The sequence below is a fragment of the Ischnura elegans genome, chromosome 11 (assembly GCF_921293095.1).
Source record: "Ischnura elegans chromosome 11, ioIscEleg1.1, whole genome shotgun sequence".
NCBI lineage: Eukaryota > Metazoa > Arthropoda > Insecta > Odonata > Coenagrionidae > Ischnura > Ischnura elegans.
In genome coordinates this window covers 99989083-100002115 of record NC_060256.1, presented here as the reverse complement: position 1 = coordinate 100002115, position 13033 = coordinate 99989083, and positions in this window count along the sequence as shown.

The window sequence follows — 13033 nt, the reverse complement described above, 5'->3', positions numbered from 1 at the left end:
ACAGTTCCGTATTAAACTCCACAAGAGTCCATCTGGTAGTGCTCTATGCATGTGAAATTAATGTAAAAAATAGAATAATCCGCTAAAAAATAGAATCTTACCAAAACAAATCCCTCCGTTCCCTCCTTCATATCAGCAAGTTAATAAACTTAAAAGGCGTCAGATCAGCACATAAACCCTAATAAATAACTTTTAAGTCCAGGCTGAAGGGCATTGGTCAGACATAAGGGAATACGAACTAAAGATCCAAACTACTGTACATACACGCACTGCCTCAACAAATTACGCGCCTACGAGTCTTTCCTATGTCTCAACCTCATTCAAATCACAGATCTATAAATATTGTATCTGCATTTCGTTATCTAAAGTTTAAATTCGTTGCTGCGAATTTGTCATAAAAAAGAGAAAAAGAACTAAAAAATATTTATTTTAAGAAAAGAAAAAAATCACAAAATTAAAAAAATTGCTATTAAAATATTTAATAGCAATAATAATTAATATTCCCATTTGTTATGTATTGCAATGTCCAGAAATTCTATTAAACATTTAGTTTTCAAGTTTCATTTTCACACAAACAACACTACATATGGCTACAAAACAAATTATTATTATTATTATTGCAAAAAATGTTACAAGTCGACCATAATGTTGGGTGGTAACATAAAATCAGAAAGAGTATAAAGACAAAAATATAAAATAATAAGTGTGGTCGAGAGGTTTTGTGACGGCTGCCCGGTCCTACGCTACTGCGCTCGCCGCTCTTCTTTTGTCATCACTATAGTTCCACCTCCGACCGCGGCGGTGGCGCATCGTAAGGTAGCGAGGAGGTGAGCCAGAGAGGGAGACTCGAGGCAGTCGTTCGAAGAAGACCCGAGGGCGAAGCCTGCCCGAATCACTGAGGTTTTAATTTTCGGTAGCGCAGTTTTTTCTTTATGTTGGCGAGTGACTTGCTGCCCAGATCCTCGCTTCGAGTAAGCTCATCCTGTTTGGGAAAAAGGCCAGTCTATACCTTAGTTTTTTAAATCCTGATTACCTTCCCCTAATTCCCGGTGATGAAAAAGGGAGTGGTTTGACCGCTAGCACGGTCCCCCCCAACTTTTACTGAGGGAATTACATTCCCCAAGTGGGAAGTTGGTATAATTCCGAGTACGGGCGGAATAATTTCACTTTTGCTCAGCATCCCGTACTGGCGCCCAATAGTTCATCACAACGGACCTCGACCCATAGCTTAACCCGCGGCAGGACTGTCACAGTTTCATCACACACAAAAATATACAAAAAACTAAAGTACGAATCATAAAATACTAAGCACAAATTTTTTAAAAATCCCTCGAAGTCCATTTTTACTTAATTCATAACACAAGAATATATGAAGACCAAAGCAAAAAACATGAAACACCAAATTAAAAAAATAAACGTTTGGAAAAGCCCTCAGAACTGCGCTATGCGCTAGTCTTCTTTTTTGTACTTCTGCTATCTGATGGGTTGAGGTTAGATTGGCTCACCGGTACAGTTTCCATGTTCGCACCTTTGGCGCTGTCATGAAGTGAAGAGCGCGCATTTCAATGGGTTTACAGAAGTCGCCACTCGCGTCGCTGACGGACAAATTGATCCGAGGTTCAGGGGGAAACAAGGTTAATTAGGAGTGTCAACCGAAATTTAAATTCATGATTATTTTATTTATCAAATTCATAACTGTTTAATGCTATTACTCGCAATCACAAACATTATACACCAAAATTTTGGAAAAAAGTGGATCATATGACTGTCGTATCACCACGCTGCGGACATTTTTGAAAGCCGATTAAAATGGGAACGAAGTGGCAACAGATGTCAACTTTGATTGGTGTGGAATTTGGCCTCCTCATTGTCGTCTCTTTGGATTCGACATGCAATTCGGTAGTGTTCCTGATCGGAAATAGGGAGATCCGGGTTCGAATCCTGGCTAAGCCAAATGATTTTTCACGGTGAATATCATCCTTGGTGTATATTTAATTCCTACGATAAAATTGGTGTAGGATGACGTAAATGTTACAACAGTAACCTCTCAAATACTGAAGGGACTGGGTTATTTCGGTGAACTCCCATCCTGTTGCCTGAGGGTTCAAATCCCGGTCATGGCAGAGATTTATCAGAGACTGCCCGGTCCCTACTTCCCGATGGCCCCTACTTGAGTGCATCGTGGACGTCACCTCGTGTATTACACTCGGTCCGTCGGATGGGACGTTAAGCCATTATTACTGAAACCTTCCAATGAAAGCAAGTTCATTCCGACCACAAGTTAGTTTCAGCACTTCCTTCCCCACTTTTCTATCGTGGCGTAAATTGTCTCAGGCTTCGGTAGTCTCCTTATAAATACCAATACACTAACAAAAAATCTTGAGGTTCATCTTCCAATGCTGTTAAGGATATTTTACTTAATACCGTTGCATTATAATTGTTTTCTCGTAATTTGTTTTCCGATTGGATAAAAAGAATTATGATACCCTGTTTCCATTCTGTTTATATTCATTCCTATGATTAGTTTTGATTTTTTAATGATTTATTAAGATACTTTGACCTCCCGTATTTTGTAATGTCGCCACTACTCTTTCATACAGTGGTAGTGGAACGGACTGTGAAGCTAGTCTCCGAAGCAACTACCCATGTATGCGGCAATAATGACAGGGATGGCGTCATCAGATCCACTTTGATTTCACGGCAAGTTATGCCAAAATTTCAATCGAAATCTCAATTTTTCACAATAATTGCGGATGGTGACGACTCAGATTAAATGAAATGGTCTGCATTACGTTGAATCCTTAGGATAAATATAGCGTCTGGCATTGATGATATTCCGGCATAGCAAATTAAAAATCCAGGATAGAAGACATTGAACCAGCTGTGCTAAATCTTTAGTTTAGTTGACAGGTCAGATACCAAAGGACTTCGAGAGGAATATGATAATCCCTATTCCTAAGAAGAAAAGAGCGGAAAACTTCGAAGATTTTAGGGCCACAAGCCTTACTACACATGCGTTGAAGATACTGACAAGGATCATCTATAGAAGAATAGAACGGAGAGCGAAAGAGTATTTGGATGAAGACCAATTTGGATTAGGAAAAAACAAAGGCACAAGGGAAACCATGTTGGCCCTTAGACTGCTCATAGCTAAGAAAATGGATAAGAACAAGCCAACGTTAGTCGCGTTCGTGGATTTAGAGAAGGCATTTGACAACTAGGATTGGAACACAATGCTTGGAATCCTAAGGGAAATTGGGGTTCTTTGAAAACAGCTCACAAGGCCTTTTACATCGGAGGGTATAACATGAAACAACAACTATCACACACAACCATGCCCTGGATAGGGGCAACCTACCCAGGCGGGACTCGAACCCGCGACCTTCGGTTTGGTAGGCGAGGACTTAACCACGCCGCCACCGAGGCCGGCATAATGATAGTAGAATCATCTACAGTATACACAAAAACCAAATAGCGGTGATAAAATCATGGCCCAGCTGTTAAGAAGCAAGAATTAGGAAAGGAGTGAGACAAGGGTGATAATTGTCACCCGTAATTTTCAACGTTTACATTGAGAAAGCCATTAATGAAATCAAAGAAAAGGCACTGGGAGTGAATTTCCATGGAGGAAAAATTAGGATGCTAAGATTTGCCGATGACATAGCCGTTATAGCAGAAACAGAGAAGGATTTGAAAAATATTCTGGTTAATATGGGTAGTGTAATGGGTAAATATCAACTGAAAATAAGCACAAAGTCAACCAAGATATTAGTAGGCAGCAAATGAGAAGAAGTCAAGACTAACATTAAAATAAAGAAACAAAAGCTGATAGATGTGGATGAATTCTGTTATTTGGGAAGCAAGATAACTAGTGACGGGAGAAGCAAGAAAGAAATTATCAGCAGAATAGCCCAGGCGAAGAGAGCATTCCACCAAAAGAGAGACCTGCTTACAGTGGGAAACTTAAATATGGAAGTAAAGAAACAATTTAAACCTTCATTCGGAGTATGCTCCTATACCAAAGTGAGGCATGGGCAATGACCGCAGCGGAGAAAGCATGGATAGAGGCCTTCGAAATGTGGTGCTTCAGAAGGATGATGACGATCAAATGGATCGACCGAATTAGTAACGAGGAAATGCTAAGAAGAGTAGGAGAGAAGAGAAGCTTCATGAAAACCTTAAAATGAAGACGGAACAACCTTATGGGCCACATCTTGAGACATGATGGCCTGATGAAGACAATCGTCGACAGACAAGTAGAAGGCAAGAACGGGAAAGGAAGACCTCGAACAAAATAAATGGAGCAAGTAGAGAAGGATGTGAAAGAGAAGAAATACCGTATTTTCCGGCGTATAAGACGACTTTCTAGCACCTAAAATCTTTTTTAAAAAGTCGGGGTCGTCTTATACGCCGGGAATGTGGCAGCAAGGAGGAGGGGTGGCCGCACTGAACAAACACTTCACACATTTGCAGAACCCTAACCCAGTGCTGAGATCTAATATACCAGGCTTTGTGAACTTCCATGTTAAAAGGAGGCCAAGGGAGAACCAAGCAAGACAATCAAACCAACGGTCGGAGGCACTTCAACACAATCAGCAGAGGACAGTTGTGAATGCAATGCATTAACAGGCGCGTGAGCACGGAATATAAATCAGACAACTGGCTTTAACACTGACATACGAAGCATAAGGCAGTACACTACCTCCCATTCGAAATATGGGCACCACACCCCGAAACACTACGATGGTGCTTCATTTTCACTTTATAAAATTAAAGACATCACACGGATCACGAGAGCTCCTGACTTGCCAAGACAACGAATTCAAAACGTGGTCACGTGGTAATAACGGCCGTGGGGCCACGTGAGCCACAGTTGGATGTTTTGTGCAAATTTGTTATAAAAGCCTGGAATGACATTGATGCAAAAACAGTAATCAAGTCTTTCAAAAAGTGTGGCATATCAAATTCGTTAGATGGTATGGAGGACGACTACTTGTGGCAAAATGAAGAGGAAGTCGAAGCTGAGACCACACCATCTGATACGGAATTTGATCCATATGATGATTGCCTTACAAATGTAGAACAAGACGTTATTGATGTACTGATGATATCAAATGACGAACAGGAGGATTTTAAAGGTTTTTAAATGGAAACTGCGTTGCTGACTCGCAGTGACTTGCGAGCTCTCTCTATCGTTTGTTAACTTCCTTGTATCAGACTGCTTTAGGAAAAGTTTAATCCACTTGCACTGTTTTAGTTTTATATGTTTTATGAGGAACTGACTTATGTTTATTAGTGACCGTTTTCATGCTATCATGTCATGCCATGATGTCATAAGCATATTAATTAAAAATTTCTATATTGAAATCAAATCTGATGTTTTTTATTTACCGGTAGTGTGCGTTGGAAAAGGGGTAGTCTTATACGGAGAGTATAGCACGAATTATATATTTTAACAAAAAAGTTGGGGGTCGTCTTATACGCCCAGTCGTCTTATACGCCGGAAAATACGGTACGTAGGTGTGAAAGGATTAGCTGATAGGAGAACTGAGTGGAGATTTTGCCTTTTCAGTAAGTTACACGCATATTTTTTCATTATGCGTAATATTTTATGACCTTATGGTGTACTAGTGTTGAAAGAACAGAGAGAAGGCACTTTTCCACAGGTCTATTAATGAAACGGTACGGCGCGTAACAACCGTCAGGTCATTACCAATTATTCAGGTTATTATGCATGCTGGTGTTTATTCACCCCCTGCCAAGCACCCGATTATATTTCACCCTAGAGGTAGCTCGCAGGGTATTATGTAGATGTAGACATATCAAGTACAATCACGTTATACTGCACCTTGTACTTGATAATGACCTGACGGTCGATACGTGTCGTAGTTTCATTAATAAACCTGTGGAAAAGTGCCCTCTCTCTGTTCTTACATTACTTATAGGATTTCATGCCACTATTTCTCGTTTGCTTCTGTTACGTTTATTCTGTGGTGTAAATGTTGCGGTTCCATTGCATGCTGCATGTTGGTGACTGATCATCCTCTGCCAAACATCCTAGAGGTGGCTCGCAGCGTATTCTGTAAATGTTGATTGCGTGCTTTTATTTCTCCATTGTTCCGTTGGGTGCGTGCTTGTGGGTGTTATTTTGCATGCTGATGATTGCTCACCCCCTGCCAAAAGCATTACAAGTGGCTCGCATGGAGCTATGTAGATGCAGATCCGCAGGTAGAATAATTAATAAAACAATGTACGATGGTTAAAACTCTCACTCAGCCTAATACCTTTGAAGTCGTCACCAGAATTTCGGAAACACGTGGACGAGCTAAAAAGTGGAGGGGGGGAAGAAAATGGAGTTTCTTTCTTTCCCCCTACCCACACAAAATTTCGATGTTGCCAATTCTCTGGAGGCAATCGGCGTAAATTTGTTCACTTTTCGTAAAATTCTTATTTCTCATCGTAGAACCTCGATCAAAAGACGCATTTAATCGCTCAACCGCGAGGAATATTATTAGTGTTTTTATTTACCTCTAAGTATTCGATTTAGGAAAGGAAAAAATATACTTCGACAGGTCATTCTTATTTTTAAATTATTTTCAGATCCATGCGTGACCTAAGAATTTATCAGGCTGGTAATCAGGAGCATCTCTGGTGTTACTCCCGGTCGCAGTGCTGATTGCAGTTTACGTTTCAATTAAATAATCGAGCCTATTTCACAGGTCGGAGATGAGTAATGTGATTCCTTCTCATAGAATTTTGTAGGAATAATTTCATGAAATCGTTCACTTAACACTCGGATTCAGTAAATGAAAGCGAAATATAAGTACGACAAAAAACTTACCTCACTCAGTTATTGCCTCAAATTCATATCAAGGGATTAGCGGAGAGCGGGTAGTTAGCACTCTCTTCGTAAACACGTGTATACATCATATGCCCGAAGGAAATCTACCCATAAATTAGCCCGGGAGGAAAAATTGAGCACATATAAAAATGAAATACAACATATTAAAATATTTTTTATTTTTTTTTCACCTATGAAAGGTCACTGAATGAACTTCTCTTCTGAAACTTCCTTGAATGATTTTTCTTCGCTCCAAAATGAACAGGAATAGTCGACCATTTTGCTAAGCGAGTCATAACTGACAGACTTACAAAAATTGCGCATGAGATATTATAAAATTAATAATTTCTGGTCCATACATATCAGATTTGTCTCCTAGCGAAAGCGATGCGCACCACATTTTTCGTTTTTGATATCTGAAATGCTCTTCTAAAACTTATTTTACTTTCTCAGCAATCATATTTAAAATTTCAACACTTTAAGGGGCCGTAGGCACTTATTTCCATCTTTTTAACAAAATAATGAAACATGATGAAAAAATGACTTGCAATTTTCGACAATAATAAATTTACTTCGACTCGAGTTTCGATGTTACTACCAACGCACCTTGGTTACTACATCATTTTCAAGTCACAACTGAGAGAGGAGAAATGGGATGGAAAGTCCTCAAGGAGGTGGCTGGAATGGGTAGAAGTGGAAAGCGTGGGGGGGGGGGGAGGGAGGGAGGGGAGAGTGGAAAAACCGGAGGAGGTAAAAAGGTTGGAAATTAAAGGGTCTTTTCCCAGGGTTAAAATTTGGGTATAGAGGCGAAAGCATTTAAATACACGTGGCGGTCTTCTTATCTTCGGGTGTTGTTTCCGAGGGCCATCGGTTAATGGCGTGGAAGGGGGAAGACGTCTTCTGTGCCCTTAGGCTGCCGTACGGATTAGTAGGGCCCTCGAGGACGCGTTCTTCTGAGGGTGGGTAGGTGGGGAGCGGGGGGTCATCGAGTGGGCGACAGGAGGGGGGGGGGGGGGGTTGTAAAGGGAAGAAGGGATTGTAAACACTTCTGGGAAACGCACTATTGGAACTCAATGGAAAGCAAGGGCGATTTTGAAAGGTATAGGTGGTCGTTGAGAAGGGAAACTTGGGAATTTTTACGTTGGTGGATCTCTAATTATTCCAAGGCGTCTAATTTCTTCCCTTTGGTATGTTTATGGAGAACTTTAGTTGTGAAGTTTGGATTGTGGCCGCTCTCAATGATGTGTTTGGCCACCATCGAAGTTGAGTTACTTTGGGCGATGCACTTCCTATGTTCATTGAATCTCGTGTAGAAATCTCTTCCTGTCTGACCTATATATTATGTATGGCACTCGCAACACTTAATCTCATATACACCACTCAGTTTTTCACTTTCAAATAGGTCTTTGTGTTTACACAAGAGTCGCGATAATGTTGTAGGGGTGTAAAAGGAAACTCTGAATTTTTCCTTAGGGATTTGGTTGGCAATCTTGCAGGAGAGATCTTTGATGAAGGGAATTTTGCACCATTTACGGGGGAGGTTCACTGCTTGTTGTCGTCTTTTCTTTGCAAGCAAAGAGTCGATGAGTTCAACACTGTATCCATTGTTAATTGCTATTGACTAGATGGTCAGGAGTTCTTGATTGAAGTCATTATTATTTATTGGATGTTGATTAATCTATGGATTAGGGAATGAAAACCAACTAACAAAAATCTCATGAATGCGTAATTTTTTAACAAAACGTGGATTTTATAAAAATGTTATTTTTATACCTTAATATTATTAACTCTACGCTTGTCTTCTTCAATTACTCTTTAATATGAACCTTTTATGTGTGACTAACGCCAATATTTGGTTTGTGGCGTGCATCCAAAACTCATTTCTAGTGAAACTTTCATGCTTCGATTGAAAATGGTGTAAACTAAACCTGAAGTATGAGATCAAGCGTGCGTTGCTTGTACGCCTTAAAATACGTAGGTATATTTGTCGTTATGGTCGCCGTCAAGATTTTGGAATGCGCGTTTGTAAATTTATGCTTGACATAATTTGAAACTATTGATTTTTATAAATTTTTGGGTAAAATTTTTTGTTGTTCTCTTTTTCTGCTCAATCTCATGAATGCGTAATTTCTAGTCCGGCCGCAGCAGAGGAAATTTGGTGAGAGGAATCGGAATTTTCACCGAGCGTTGCCGGTTGAGAAATTCCTCCAATGGAGCTGCCGTTAGAAAGATCGGAGAAAGGCCCTGCACGTCACCGATGAAATGCTGGCGCTATTTATAAATTTTATCCCCCGCTGTGGATCACCTCGGGGTGACATTCTACCATCCCTGCTTGTCTTCCATCAACATCTAGCGGCGGTTTAAGATCGGTTCATAGAATTTAATAGAGATACCATGATCGAAGGGAACACTTACTGAGAGATTTCATTAGTGTTATATGAGGAACCCTTAGGTCAAAGGTGGAGCCGATGGAAAAATATTGCAGTGCCTAATTAAATTAAAGCTGCATTTACACAATGTAACAAAAAAACTGTTACATAGCAATGTTATGTAACTTTTTGCAGTGGAATGCAGTTTTTAGAAATGGAAATGTTATATAGCAATACTATAAATCAATGTTATGTGACACTTTTTATGGAATGCACTTTAGCGAACCAAAAAAATTATACGACGTTGTTTTCCAATAACATCGAAAATGTGTTGTATTACAGACTTACATGTTTCCCATCCCCTGCTGGTAAAGATTAAAAGAAGTTATAAACAATACTTTTTGCAGCCTAGTTTGAACGCCTGAAAATGTTATTAAGCGTTGTTTATTAAATGTTTATTATGACATTGTAAAATGGTTTAAATGGGACTTAATGCGAAAATAAGCTTGGGGATGGGTCGATTTCGAATTATGGTTTTAATTTTAGGAACGCGTGGTGTAGCAGCATAAGACTTACTCTTTGGTACTTAGTCATTTGTTTCGCGCTCTTTCCTCTCCCGTGCTCTGTCGGCTCAAACCGTGAACCATGAGCAGATAATGAAAAAAAAACCATCTCGGGTTGAAAAATAAGTTGGATGTAATAGCGGAATGGAGAGAAAAGGGACAGAGGCCCCGAAAGTACATCTCAAATCAATTTTAATAAGTGTGCGGTGGTTTGCGGTCAGTTCTGCAGAAAAATGATAGATGGCGTCTAGAACGCGTTAATATTTTACGAACGCCCCAGAGTCATGAAGCAAAATTTTCATGGAATTTTTCCTTACTTTGATTTTACGATACTTTTTTTTCAATGAACTTTTCCTTCCGAGAAAAGCGTCGGATACATATAATTAATTAACGTGTGGTGGAGGATGTTAAGACAGAAGCCGTTAACAAATAAATGGAAATGCGTTTAGGTATTGAGCTCCGGGTAGGATTCATTAAGTCGTTCATTGCTCGGGAGAAAGGGAATTTCATCTACATGCAACCGCACAAAGCGCCTCAAAAGGTGTGCGGCGGGAATATTTGGACACTAATAGCAAATAGAAAGAATGCACTCCAGAACGAAGTTACACCGAGCACTTATAAGTCCTTTATGGTTCAAGGGAAAAACGAATTCCCACATCTATCCGTTCGGCAATATATCTCTCTTAATTTATCGTATCTTTCGGACTTGGAAGTATAGACATCTATTCTCAGTTGGTCAAGCATTCTAACCCCCTCGCAGCGTCCGAGTCTCAAGCAGGTCCAGGCATAATTCATGTAAAAGTTGTAAAACGTTAACAGTTCGATTGCAGAAGTGTTTGATGAATCGCGCAGCTTTCCTTTGAATTTTATTAAGTTCAGGGATTAAGTCCTAATGTGCCGGATCCCATTCACTCGATGCGTATTATGGGCGTTACCGGACGAACGGCCTCTATTTCACTTTCCCACAATACGCTTGACGAATCCCAACTTCTTGATGGCTTTGCTGCTAATATTTTTGATATTTGCGTTCCCCACGATAGTTTTGAAGTTATCGTAATTCCACGATATTTCACTTCATCTTCATAACCTTTATGCTAACACCGTCCAAAACGTAAGCATGGGGATAGCTGGACGGCCCACGCAAGAAATGAGTCCCCGTGCATTTGATCAGATTAAGTTCTAGTCCCCATACTCGGCTCCACGGGTGATCCGACGAGAGCGTTTCTAAGTCGGAGTTTTCACTGATATCAAGATAGAAGGCAGCGTCGCGTCGTAAGAAAATATAAGTAAACGCATGATTGGAGGAATAACTCCTGGCAACTCAAACTCGAGGAAAGATTTTTAGCAACGAGTTTTCCATTGGCATGAAGAAAACCATTACCGGGTGACCGACATTACAGCAGTTGAGATCGCCGAAACCCAATCGCATCAAAATGTCACTCGTAAGCGAACTCTGAAGCCAAAATCAACACTCTCACTCTCCGGTTGCGTGGCGACACCTAGCTTCGATGATTATTCACATTCCAATTTCACCAGCGATTAGTGAAATGAAACAAGACTGATTTTCGCTATGGTTCAACTTTTTCTTTCACTCAGGTAGTCATAATAATTTTGAGGTTTTAGGAAAGCAGGTAATTAGCGAAAAGGTCAGAAGGTGGTAAAAATGGGGTAGATATAAAAGGCGATGCCTATATTTAGCAACCAACGGGTAATCACCGCCAATGAGCTTCGCATTCGATTTTAAGTCAGCTAGGGCGAAACTAGAAGCTGTTAGGAGGCTTGCTGTCGCCTCGATTTTATTCGCGACGTAATCAAAATTATGCGGCCACTTATACTGTTTTACCGTTCGCATCATGAATCAGAATTTCTATCGCAATGGGAAACATCCTCAATTATTTATAACTGCTGGAATGAGAAAGTCCCTGCCTAAAATATAATTGTTGAAAATTATGCTTCTTAACTGAGGTATCAGTCTTTAAAATAACTCTTTACTGGCTGCTTGAAAACACGACGTCTTAGGAGCACCCACGAGTCACGTCACGCCCCTGTAATCGCTTTTGACAGTGGATCGAGCTAAGTGCTTTAACAAACATTTATCGAAAATAATTGCAGTTGTAATGCCTGACTACTAATTTTGTTTCTGCTGTGTAGTTTAAAGAAAGAAAGAGGATTGTTTGGGGAGATTTGGAAGGATTTATTTGAAAATAAGTTTATAAAATTGACTAGAATAAATGCATTTGTTTAAAAGAAGTTGTGGTCTACGTCTCTAAGTCTTATCATATGCTTAATGCGATACACTTATCCAGCAACTTGAAATCATCGAAGAAGCGTGGATATTCAGGAAAAAATATTAAAAGTGTCCCGTTGCTCAAGTACCTCAATTTCCACGATGAAAATGGTTTTCATTTATGCTCCAAAGGACAAAAATTATTGGAGAAAGCGGTTGACGGCCTGCAATTCATTATCTACGGTGTCATTGCTGTGAGGAAAATTTTAATGATAAGTACCTAAACTAATATGTATCACTGACACATGTATCAGCACCATAGCGCTGCGGGAAATAAATGACTTCGTACGCCGTCACGAGGAAAGTGAAGAGTGGAAGACACCAAGGTTGAAATTCGCCATGAAAAAATTCATTTTGCTTTGCCAGATTTCGAACCCGGATCCCACAATTGCCGGTCAGGTACGCTACCAGAGCTAATGAGAGAAATAAATGCCAGAGCAGAAATAAATGCCAGTTGGTGTAAATGGTAGCATACCTGACCGGCCATTGGGAGATCCGGGTTCGAATCCCGTCGAGGAAAAGTAAATTATTCCATGGCGAATTCCATCTCTGGTGCATATTAGTATCATTTGCATTAATTTCCACCCATTTGTCATTTTCAAGTCGAGCTGAATAATTCCACATTTAGTTTTAAGAATACGAATAAAGGCCACTAGCCCAAATCATCGTGAAAATAACAAAGTTCATGGAATATGTGTGGAGATTAATTTGCAAGATTTTAGAAAAATCAAGTGAATTTGAAGCTACTAAGTTTTACTAAGGGAATGAAGGGAAAATTTTGTTTACATTTTGATCATTTAATAATCGCGAGAACAGTCCATGTGACAAACGAGCAGTCGAAATCTCCTATTGTGGTAATCGAATCGTCTAGTAAAATTGGAATATAGGATTAAATATAAAGCTATATAGCTGTGGGTGGATATTCACGAGAATTGATCCTGATGCCAATAATTATGTGGAAGAAAAGTGGTAG